The sequence below is a fragment of the Carettochelys insculpta genome, chromosome 2 (genome assembly GCF_033958435.1).
Source record: "Carettochelys insculpta isolate YL-2023 chromosome 2, ASM3395843v1, whole genome shotgun sequence".
NCBI lineage: Eukaryota > Metazoa > Chordata > Testudines > Carettochelyidae > Carettochelys > Carettochelys insculpta.
In genome coordinates this window covers 219,981,606-219,992,982 of record NC_134138.1, presented here as the reverse complement: position 1 = coordinate 219,992,982, position 11,377 = coordinate 219,981,606, and positions in this window count along the sequence as shown.

Genomic DNA, 11,377 nt, shown 5'->3' with positions numbered 1-11,377 from the left:
GTTACAATGCTTGCGATTCTTCTGTCCCAAGTGCAGGACTTAGCACTTCTCCTTGTTGAACCTCCTCAGATTTCTTTTGGCCCAATCATCCAATTAATCTAGGTTACTGTGGACCCTATCACTACCCTCCAACATATCTACCTCTCCTCCTAGCTTAATGTCATCTGCATATGTGCTGAGGGTGCAATCCATCTGCTCATCCAGGTCATTAATAAAGATGTTGAGCAATATTGGCCCTAGAACTGATCCTTGGGGCACTCCACTTGACCAGACATTGAGCCATTGATCACTGTCCATTGGGTCTGACCATCTAGCCAGCTTTCTATCCATCTTACAGTCCACACTTCCTTAACTTATGGGCAAGAATGTTGCAGAAGACTGTATCAAAAGCTTTGCTGAAGTCAAAGTATATCACATCCATTGACTTCCCCATGTCCACAGAGCCAGTTACCTCATCATAAAAGCTAATCAGGTTGGTCAGGCATGACCTACCCTTGGAGAATCCATGTTGACTACTCTTGATCACATTCCCCTCTTCAAGTGCTTCAAAAGGGATTCCTTGAGTATCCCCCTCCATGATTTTTCCAGGCACTGAGGTAAGGCTGACTGGTCTATAGTTCCCTGGACTGTCCTTCTTTCCTTTTTTAAACATGGGCATTACATTTGCCTTTTTCCAGTCATCCAGGACCTCTTCCAATCTCCATGAGTCTTCGAAGATAATAGCCAAAGGCTCTGCAATGAAATCTGCCAATTCCTTCAGTACCCTTGGATGCATTAAATCCAGACCCAGGTATTTGTGTGCATCTAGCTCTTCTAAATAGCTCTTCACCTGTTCTTTCCCCACTGAGGGCTACCCATCTCCCTCCCATACTGCATTGCCTGGGAGTTGTCCTTGTCCATGAAGACTGAGGCAAAGATAGCATTGCGCACTTCAGCCTTTCCCACATCATCTGTCACCAGGTTGCCTCCCTCATCCAGTAATGGTCCCACACCCTCCCTGATAACCCTCTTATTGATAACAAGCCTATAGAAACCCTTCTTGTTGCCCTTCACATTTCTGGCTAGCTGTAGTTCCAATTGTGCTTTTGCTTTCCTGATTACCCCCAGCATCGTCCAGCCTTATATTTTGACTCCTCCTTAGTCGTCTGTCCAAGTTTTCACTTCTTATATACATCCTTTTTGAGTTTAAGCTCACCAAGAACTTCCCTGGTAACCCAAGCGGATTGCTTACCATATTTGCTTTTCATATTGTGCATTGGAATGGTTTGTTGCTATGCCGTCAATAAGACTTCTTTAACATACTGCCAGCTTTTCTGACCTCGTTTCCCTTTCATATTAGCTTTGCAGGGGATTCCATCCATCAGTTCTCTCAGGGAGTCAAAGTCTGCTTTTCTGAAATCAAGGGTCTGTATTTTACTGTTTACTTTTCTTCCTTTTGTCAGGATCCTGAAATCTACCCTCTCATGATCACTGCAACACAGGTTGCCACCACTTCTATTTCTCCTACTTGTTCTTCCTTGTTTGTGAGCAGTCAAGTTGTGTGTGTCCCCTGGTTAGTTCCTTCAGCACTTGTACCAGGAAGTTATCCCCAGCATTCTCCAAAAATTTCCTGGATTGTCTGTGTGCTGCTGTATTGGTCTCTCAACAAACGTCTGGGTGATTAAACCTCCCATGAGAACCAAGGCCTGTGATTTGGAAACTTCTCTTAGTGGTCTGAAGAAATCCTCATCTACCTCATCTATCCGATCTTCTGGTCTATAGCAGACACCAACCACAACATCAGCTCTGTTGCTTCTGCCTCTAAGCTTAACCCAAAGACTCTCAACTGGCATTTCTCCCTCCATATACTGGAGCTCTGAGCACTCATACTGTTCTCTCACATACATCACAACTTTTCTTTTCTCCCCTGCCTGTCCTACCTGAACAGTTTATACTCTTCCATGACAGTGTTTGAGTTATACGAGTCATCTCACTAAGTCTCCATGATTCCAATCACCTCATACTTCTTTGACTATGCCAGGGCCTCTAATTCTTCCTGTTTGTTTCCTATTTGTGTACAAATATCTTAGATAATTGGCTGATTGGCCTACTTTCTCCTTTTGAACAAGGGGTCCTCCTTTGTTGTTCCTTCCTCCTTCCCCACTTACCTCAGGGCTTGTGTCACCATCCCACAACGAACCTAGTTTAAAGCCCTCTTCACTAGGTTTGCAAGCCTGCCCATGAAGATGCTCTTTCCTCTCTTTTTTAGGTGGATCCTGTCTCTTCCTAGCAGCCCTTGTTCCTGAAACAGAATCCCATAGTTGAAGAAACCACATCCCTCTTTCTGGCACCACCTACAGCTGCGCGTTTACTTCCATGAGTCAATGAGCTCTATCTGGACCCCTTCCTTCAACAGGAAGGATGGACAAGAACACCACTTGCACTCCATGGCTACATCTACACTAGCCAAAAACTTCAAAATGGCCATGCAAATGGCCGTTTCAAAGTTTACTAATGAAGTGCTGAAATACATATTCAGCGCCTCTTTAGCATGTGGGCGGCCGTGGCACTTCGAAATTGAAGCGGCTCGCCGCCATGCAGCTCATCCAGACAGGGCTCCTTTCTGAAAGGAGCCCAGCTACTTCGAAGTCCCCTTATTCCCATCTGCTCATAGGAGTAAGGGGACTTTGCAGTAGCCGGGGTCCTTTCGAAAAGGAGCCCTGTCTGGACGAGCCGCGCGGCAGCAAGGTGCGTCAATTTTGAAGTGCCGCAGCTGTCCGCATGCTAATGAGGTGCTGAATATGTATTTCAGCACTTCATTAGTGAACTTCGAAGTGGCCATTTGCATGGCCATTTTGAAGTTTTTGGCGAGTGTAGATGTAGCCATGGAGCGCAAGTGGTGTTCTTGTCCATCCTTCCTGTGGATGCATGGCCATTTCGAAGTTTTTGGCTAGTGTAGACACGGCCCATATTCCTTGATCTTCCTTCCCAGAGTTACATAATCTGCAGTGATCTGCTCAAGGTCGTTCTTTGCTGTGTCATTAGTGCCTACATGGAGAAGTAGGAAGGGGTTTGATCCACAGGTTTGGTGATTTTTGGAAGTCTCTCTGTCACATCCTGGATTCTAGCTCCTGGGAAGCAGCACACTTCCTGAGATTGCAGGTCTGGATGGCAGATGGATGACTCCAGCCCTCTTCGGAGAAAGTCCACAACCACCACCACCCATCTTCTTCTCTTGGGGGTGATGATCATAGAACACCCATCCTTTGGGCTACACATCCAATGCCTTTCTAGCTTCCCACAGTGGTGTTATAGTTGTATTTATATAGGCAAGTATCCTTTTTCATGAACATATTACATGTTTTTTTAGTCTCTGAGCAATTAATGACAAATTAATGCAGAAAACTGTTACATTGTTTTATATATGTCAGCACTTGCAATTTCTTCTAGATGTCAGCCTTAAAAACATTCCTTATCTTTTCTTCTAACTGTAAAACATATTACATTGACACATTTCATTTCCATAATGTCTAAAAATAGGTATATGATTCAGCCACTAGGTAGGAAGTCTGAAGATGTGATGGGGAATCTGTGACATTCCATATCAAGTTGAAATATACCGCTGAAATATTCCTCTTGTATGATGAATGGGATCAAGCAAGTGTTGTAGCATAGTCTAGCAGCCTGCAGGGACACTGGGTGCATCAACACTTGCGTTCCTGTTTCGAAAGAGGTATGCAAACTAGGCAAATCGAAAATGCAGATGAGACATAAATTTGCATATTTGGCACTCATTTGCATATTCTAATTTCAAAAGAACTTCTTTCAAATGAAGAAAGTCAGTATAGACGCTTCTCTTTCAAAAGTAAACCCATTAAATAAAGGGATGAAGGATTCTTTTGAAGATAGGTTTATTTTCAAAAGAGCAGTGTCTATACTGGCTTTCTTCTTTCGAAAGAAACTCTTTTGAAATTAGAATATGTAAATGAGGTGTAAATATGCAAATGTATTCCTCATTTGCATTTTCGACTCACCTCATTTGCGTATCTCTTTTGAAAGAGGAATGCAAGTGTAGACGCACCCACTGTCTGGCACCCTGTGAATGAAGGGTTAATTCCAATTATCACTTTTCACACACTTGTATGGGAGCTCAAGAGAAGGACTGTAAGGCTACTCCCCATGGCAGCCTAAACTCACAAATTGCATGGCTTATTTCAAGTGTAGTTCAAAATAGGCTATTTTGGCATTTGGCCTTGTCTAAATACTATATTATTTCCAGTCATCCCTTACTCCTCCTGCAATGAGGAGTACAGGGATGCCAAAATAGCACACCTGTTATTTCGAAAAATATTTTGAAATTACATCCATGTGTCAAAGACATGGAGTAGTTATTTCAGGATACCGCTGGTATCCCAAAATAGCTCTGCCATGTATATGTAGCCTGAGAGAGGCTGCTTAGAAAATGGAGGAGGAGAATGCCCCCGCATATGATGGGCTCCACATCATATGATCATAAGACTGACTTGAACCTGGAATGGGGACTTTTTTTTATTATTATTTTGCTTAGTTTGCTAACAACCCTTGAGCAAATGGACTTCTTCCTGGAGTTTTTCCACTGGTTAGCTCATCTCTTTGGGAGCTTCCAGCTGCACACATCTGCTCTCTTACCTGGTCTACCTCAATATGAGCTGCTCTCTTGCCTTTTAACTCCTTCGTCAGTTAGCCCATTTACTACTGGTATGGTGATGCTGGTTGAGCCCAGAGTATTTCCTTAACCCCTGGTTGCTCAGGGTGGGGTGTGTACACCTCAGCACAGAGAAGTTAGGCTAACAAAGAGAAAACATAGGATTTGCCTGGAGCACTGGCTCCAAACACTCATAAAATATAAATCATAAAGTCAGGTCAAAGGGTTAAACTTCAGCTACAGATAACTCTGTAAATGGAACAAACAAGCTTCTGATCATTACACACTTAGGCTGTGTGGTGGACAGGTGGGCTTTCATGGGCAACTGAATGCAGTGCAGGCCTTTAACTTAAGCTTGTAACAAAAGGGAAAATAGACTTTCTGGGGGAGACCAGACATATGACAACCCACTTTCTCCCCTTGAGTGCCTTGAGAGTGTTTCTCTTCAGTGGGTCTGTTCTCTTTCTAATATAGAGTTCAAAAACAGAGCTACCTCCTATGAGTGCTTTATCTGGTCCCTTCCTCCCTCTTGGTTTTACATCAACAACTGTTCATCATATAAGGAGGACCTCACCCCAGCAGCTGAGATGTCAGGGAAATCCTTTCTGCCCAGAAATTAAATTCTGAGCACCCTGACAGCTGTACTGTTGACTAATGACTACAGTGGCAGACCTTTGCTCTGGAGGGAAATTCAGTGACTTCATCACTGTTCATTATCTCTGTTCACCCCCTTAACTGCAGGAGGCAGACATAATTTCTCTATTGTCTTTCACATTTTCACTTAAGATACCTGGAAAGAAGAAAAAAGATTTTCTTCCTCCCTTATCTTCCATTAAAATACCTCTGACTAGGTCTGCTTGACACACCCACTGCACATAAGCCAGTGAGTATTTAACAAGGCATTTTTCCTGGAAAGGGCTTGTTTATGGGAAACGTTTTAAGATTGATAGGAATTGAGTCCCAAACCACCTTTAGTTGCTAAATCTTTTAATTTTAAAAGAAAAGTGTGCACAGAAGATTTTTTTCTGACATAAATACACCCTACTCTTAATTCTGTCTTAGTTCATTGGCACTTAGGACCAGATGGTGAAAGTATGGCTTTTTCCCAGATTTCTAACTCAGTGATGTGTGGCAAGTAGTTTCTTTACAGGACCATGGAGAGTGCATTTATTAGCCCAGATAGGAATATCTCTGTAGCTGGAATAAAGTTCAATTAAAGAATGTTTACAGACAAAAGAATTGTTAAGATGAAGACAAGGCTAAAATACTGATAGGGGAAAAAGGCCGTAGGAGAATGCTGTATTTATCTCAGCCCACTGACGTTCCATCCTACTCACTTTTCATTCCTTTCCTGTAAGATGTTCTGCAGATGGACGTTTCAATAAAGACTGTAGTGTGTAAAGCCTTTCACTATGGACATCATAAAATAGACCGTAGTAGGGTGGTGGCCTCACAATTTGCTTTTTTCTCCCCTTCACAACTTCGCAAAGCCTCTTCCTCTCTTTGGCTATTGTGTATACACTGCCTCCCCTGCTCATTCATGATTGCATTACAGAACAGTGTCGGCAGCAGTGGTTGTTTTTGTGGTGAGGTAATATTAGAAAAGCATTTAAGGCATTTCTAGCTGTGTCTAATGTGGCTTTAGCAGGTGAAAACAAGGAAAGTTGGCACAATGCAGTTAGCCAGTTCTCTTCTGTGGACTCCAGTTAGAATACCTGTCTTAATTCTTTTTTAAGGTATGTAGCTGCCTATGAATATGAAGTCTTGAGTGAGAGTTTGATTTTATACAAACACATGTGTGATACATAAACCAAGGACCTGATTCAGCTGCTCCCACTCATGTTAAATAACACCTTACTCTGCAAGAAATCCCTTTGGTTTCAGTGGAGATATTGTGAGTGAGAGTAATCATAGACTAAGATACAATTCATTGCGTTGATCAGTGGCATAATCTGGGTCTAAATTGCGCTATTGCATATAAAAAACTGTATACTTTGGAGTATTTGTCCCAAATAATTACCCTAAATATAGTTAGTTGAGTGAAGATATGTGAAAGACTGTCTTTTACTAATGGTTCAGTGTGGTCTTAAAGATAGGAGTACTTGTGTGTTGGGAATAAGATTGCCTCATGTTTTTTAATGAGTGATAATACAAATAAACTCTATAAAGTCAAATTAAATTAAATTACAAAACTGAATTTAAAAAGCTTCCTAGTGAAAGACATCTGGCCTTACCAAGACTAAACAAAAATGTAGTGTTATGAAGAGCCACAAAATCATGAGAAAAAAATCAGGAGTTGACATCAGCTTTTTCCCTTTACAGATTTCCAAAATGCCTTATCTGATCTCAGAGAGGTATTCACGTTAGTCGGTTTCAGTACTGATGTAACACTTCTGTCGCTGTATGTATGTATAAATCCCTGCCATCTGACTCTTTCACCTCATACATCTGATAAATGAACTGCAACTCATGAAAGCTTACTCTCTAATAATTATGCTATTATTTCTAAGGTGCGATCAGACTCCTTGGTGTTTGCATCAGATCTGGCATCGAAACTTTCAGAAAAAGTCCATCTTGGCAGAAGATCAAGCTAACGAAATTTCAGGCAGATCTCTTGGCAAAGTTGGGACAGTTACAGGGAGAACAAAAGGTTTATCCATAAATGTATCCTTTTAAATTTGCGTAGCTTTAACTATTCAAGTAGCACTTGAATGTTGTTAACTTTTAGAATAATTCATTACTATTTTTCCCAAAAACTATACATCTATAAATCCAAACTATTAAATGAAAAGAATTCTGTCAATCACACCAACTCCATCAGAATGTGTCAAACAGGAAATAATTTGTGCATAGGAAAAAATTATTCTGAAAAAACACGTAGTCCAAAACTTAAGTGAGTGGGAAAAATTACCAAACTGTAATGAGATAAGTCTTCTCATATGTATGATATATGTAGATATATAAAGTAAGATTATATGGTTTTAGAGCATGTCAATGTGCATTTATATACAGATTTGATTTCTCTATAAACACATTATATATCTACATGTTTTAACAAGAATAAATTTATTTTCCTACAGATTGGATTGCAGTTATTTTCAGAAGAGGTTTCTTTTATCAAATAAGTTTATATATTTTTTATTTTAAGAAAACAGCACAGGGCATGACAGGTGTTCAGTTACAGATTACTATTAGTGGAGGGATGAAGATTTGAAACTGGACTCTAACAGCAGCTGCAGAAAAGTGGTTTTTTTTTTTAAACAGAGATAAAGCATACACTAAATTGTACTAGAAAACAACAGATTTGAACAAGTTCCAAAAGAATACCTGAAATTCCAGATCCTTTTCTCAGGCCTTCAGCAAAAGGTCTTTTGTAGTTGTCAGTAAAGAAATGTTAGACAGCTTGAACAAATCAAACACTTTCCATTCAAGACTGTCTCAGAGGAATGGAACTAACTAAAAGATTAGATGGAATCTGATTTTTAGACCTGAAATCCATCCTTAACAGGATTCCTTGTAATAGCAAATGCTATTTAATATTATTGATGTGGGCGTTTCAGTACCCCAAAGCATGTCACCTCCTCAAGGAGCTCTATAATTCCTTTAGTAAGATGACTATAAAGAAGCCTGCTCCAGCTTTGATAACTGACCCAGAGGGCATTTACTGAGTTCAAAGAGATGGAAGAGATAATTTTTCCCTATAAAAGCAGAATCTACACAGAGAGCACAAAGTATCTCACTTTTTCATACTTTCTTCAGCCAAAGGATTGATTTAATATGTGCATACAAGTATAATATTTGTTTTCAAGCTATTGACTCAAATTTATTAAGTTGTATTTTTTTTTTTTTTTTTTAGAATGCAGCTGTGAGCAACTGCAATGGATTAACCCGTTCTGTCACATATGGTCAACACTAAACCTGTTCCCTCTGGCTGCATCTACCCGCATCGGATCTTCCAGAGGAGCACAGTCTTCTTCCGCAAGATCGGGGAAGCATCTACATGTATAAGATGCTCTTCCGGAAGGAATCTGGAAGAAATCTCCACTACTTCCGGATCCCTAACGCCAGTCTTGCAAGGGGAATAATGTCTTCTTCTGGATGGTTATTCCAGAACAAAGCACATGTAGATGATCGCGGACTGCTTCTTCAGGAAGAAGTGGTCCACCATGCCCCTCCCACTCCCCCACCCCCCGAGCCAGGAGACATTCCAGCAGGCTTCTGGGGACTCTGTGGTGCTTACTTCCAGCAGCAGTTAAAGCTGAAAGGACCTAGAAAGCCCAGAGCAGGCAGCAGGGGCTGTCAGGCTGGCAGCACATGCTGGACTGCAGCACCCAGCTCCCTGCGACCACACAGCTGACAGCTAGCAGCTGCAGGCCATCAGCCAGCCTTCCCGCACCCACCAGGAAGGAAACAGGGAGAACAGCCTGGAGGAGGAGCAGCCCCACCAAAAAAGGGCCCCTGCCTGGATTGAGCCACAGCTGAGGGACCTCCTCGCACTCTGGTGAAAGGAAGACATCCTTGGGGACATGATAGAACACCGGCAGAATGCCGCAGCCTGCATCCAGCTGGCCACAGCCCTGGCTAACTGTGGACATCCTGCTCGGACTGCAGACCACGTCTGGTGCAAGATCAAGGAGCTGCATCAGGCATAAACAAGGGCCAGGGACAGCAGCCGTCGGTCCGGGGCCAGCCCAGCCAGGTGTCCCTACTATAGGGAACTGAGGGACATCCTGGCAGGTGACAACACCTCGTCACCGTGCCACATTGTCAACACAGGGGCCACGGACCCCCCTGCCACTCTGGAGGGAGAAGACAGCAGCTCCTCCAAAGAGCCCCGGGAGGAGGGCAAGAGCCCCAGCTGGCACCAGGGACTCTTAGAGGACTCCTCCCCCAAGGGGTCCCTGATGACTGCTATGGCCTCAGAGCCACGCAGCCAGACCATGTCCAGCCGGACATCCCCAGACCTTTACAAGATCATGCCAAGTAAGTGCATGGCACAGGACATCCCTGGTGGAGGCACATGCAGATCCCCCTCCTGCAATCCCCAATGCCCCACACTAGTGTGCCCTTGGGCCACAGGCAACCTGCAGGGCACCCCGCACACATCCCTTGGGAACTCCTGCACACACAGGTCTACACAGGTGGGACCTCTGGGTGCACAGCTGTGCCCAGCTTACCTTTGCCCTGGGCACAGAGTTCCCTGTGCCCAACTGCATCCCTCCCACCCAGTGCTCCATTCCTGCACGGGGCCCCTCACAGGTGGCAGCATCCCTAAGGCAAGCAGCTGGCCAGGCCACCATGCCAGGCCCATGGCTTGCAATACAGGGACCTCCTGGGTCCAGCCCGGGGTGGGGTGCCCAGGGGACTGCCCCAGGAGGCTTGGCTGTGGCCCTAATCCCTCCTTTCCTGCCACCTTTTCTTACAGTGGCTCCATCCCAGGGAGGGATGTGGTGCTGGAGGAGCCTGGGCTCAGCCGGGAGCATGCAGGCCAGAGGTGCTGGTAGTCCCCCATCCAGAACCAGACCCACGTGTGCGGCTGCAGCCCGGCAGGCATGGAGGACCCACCACCAGAGCCATGCACAGGAGGCAGCAGCATATGCAGATGCCCTCCACCGTCAAACCGAGGGGGAAGAGAGGTGGCTAGCCCTGGGGGCGGAGGAACACTTGAGGGGAGGTGGAGGAGGTGCTCTGGCAGGTGTGTGGGGCCGTCGTGGCACTTCCCACTACTCCCTCTGCTGCCCTTCCCCATGGCCACCCCCACCCCGCCACTGATCCAGAGCCCCAAGCCCTCCCCATCCCTGAGGTCCTAGCTGCCCTCCTACCCAGGGTATTCCCACAACAGCCTTTCGGGACCTTGGAGCCTGGCTCCTTGCCACAGCAGACCCTGTTGCAGGCCCCCCGACCCGGGAACCATCCCGCCCTCCCCACCACTGGAGACATACCATCAACCACCCACCACCTCCTCCCCATGCTCCCCACCCCAGTGGGGCCGTGATGGGGACCACGCATGTGGGGCAGAAGAGGCAGCTATGGGGGGTGGGGCTCACAGCCCTCCACCCTGTCCCTCAAGTAAGGGCTCCTCCCCTGCCCTCCCCTCCACACCCCAGTTAGTACACTCCTGCTGCCCAGCCTTTGTAAATAGTTGACTCCACTCCCTTGTGTTAGGTGAAAGAAGTTTTTTATTGATCATGTATACAGTTACTATAAAACCAAAAAAGCAGTCCAGTAGCACTTTAAAGACTAACAAAATAATTTGTTAGGTGATGAGCTTTCGTTGGACAAACCCACCCACCTGAAGAAGTGGGTCTGTCCCACGAAAGCTCATCACCTAATAAATTATTTTGTTAGTCTTTAAAGTGCTACTGGACTGCTTTTTTGTTTTCATAGTACATAGACTAGCACAGCTATCTCTCTGTGGCTACGTCTACACGTGAAGCCTACATCGAAATAGCTTATTTCGATGTAGCAACATCAAAATAGGCTATTTCGATGAGTAACGTCTACACGTCCTCCAGGGCTGGCAACGTCGATGTTCAGCATCGACGTTGCGCGGCACCACATCGAAATAGGCACTGCGAGGGAACGTCTACACGCCACAGTAGCACACATCGAAATAAGGGTGCCAGGCACAGCTGCAGACAGGGTCACAGGGCGGACTCAACAGCAAGCCGCTCCCTTAAAGGGCCCCTCCCAGACACAGTTGCACTAAACAAC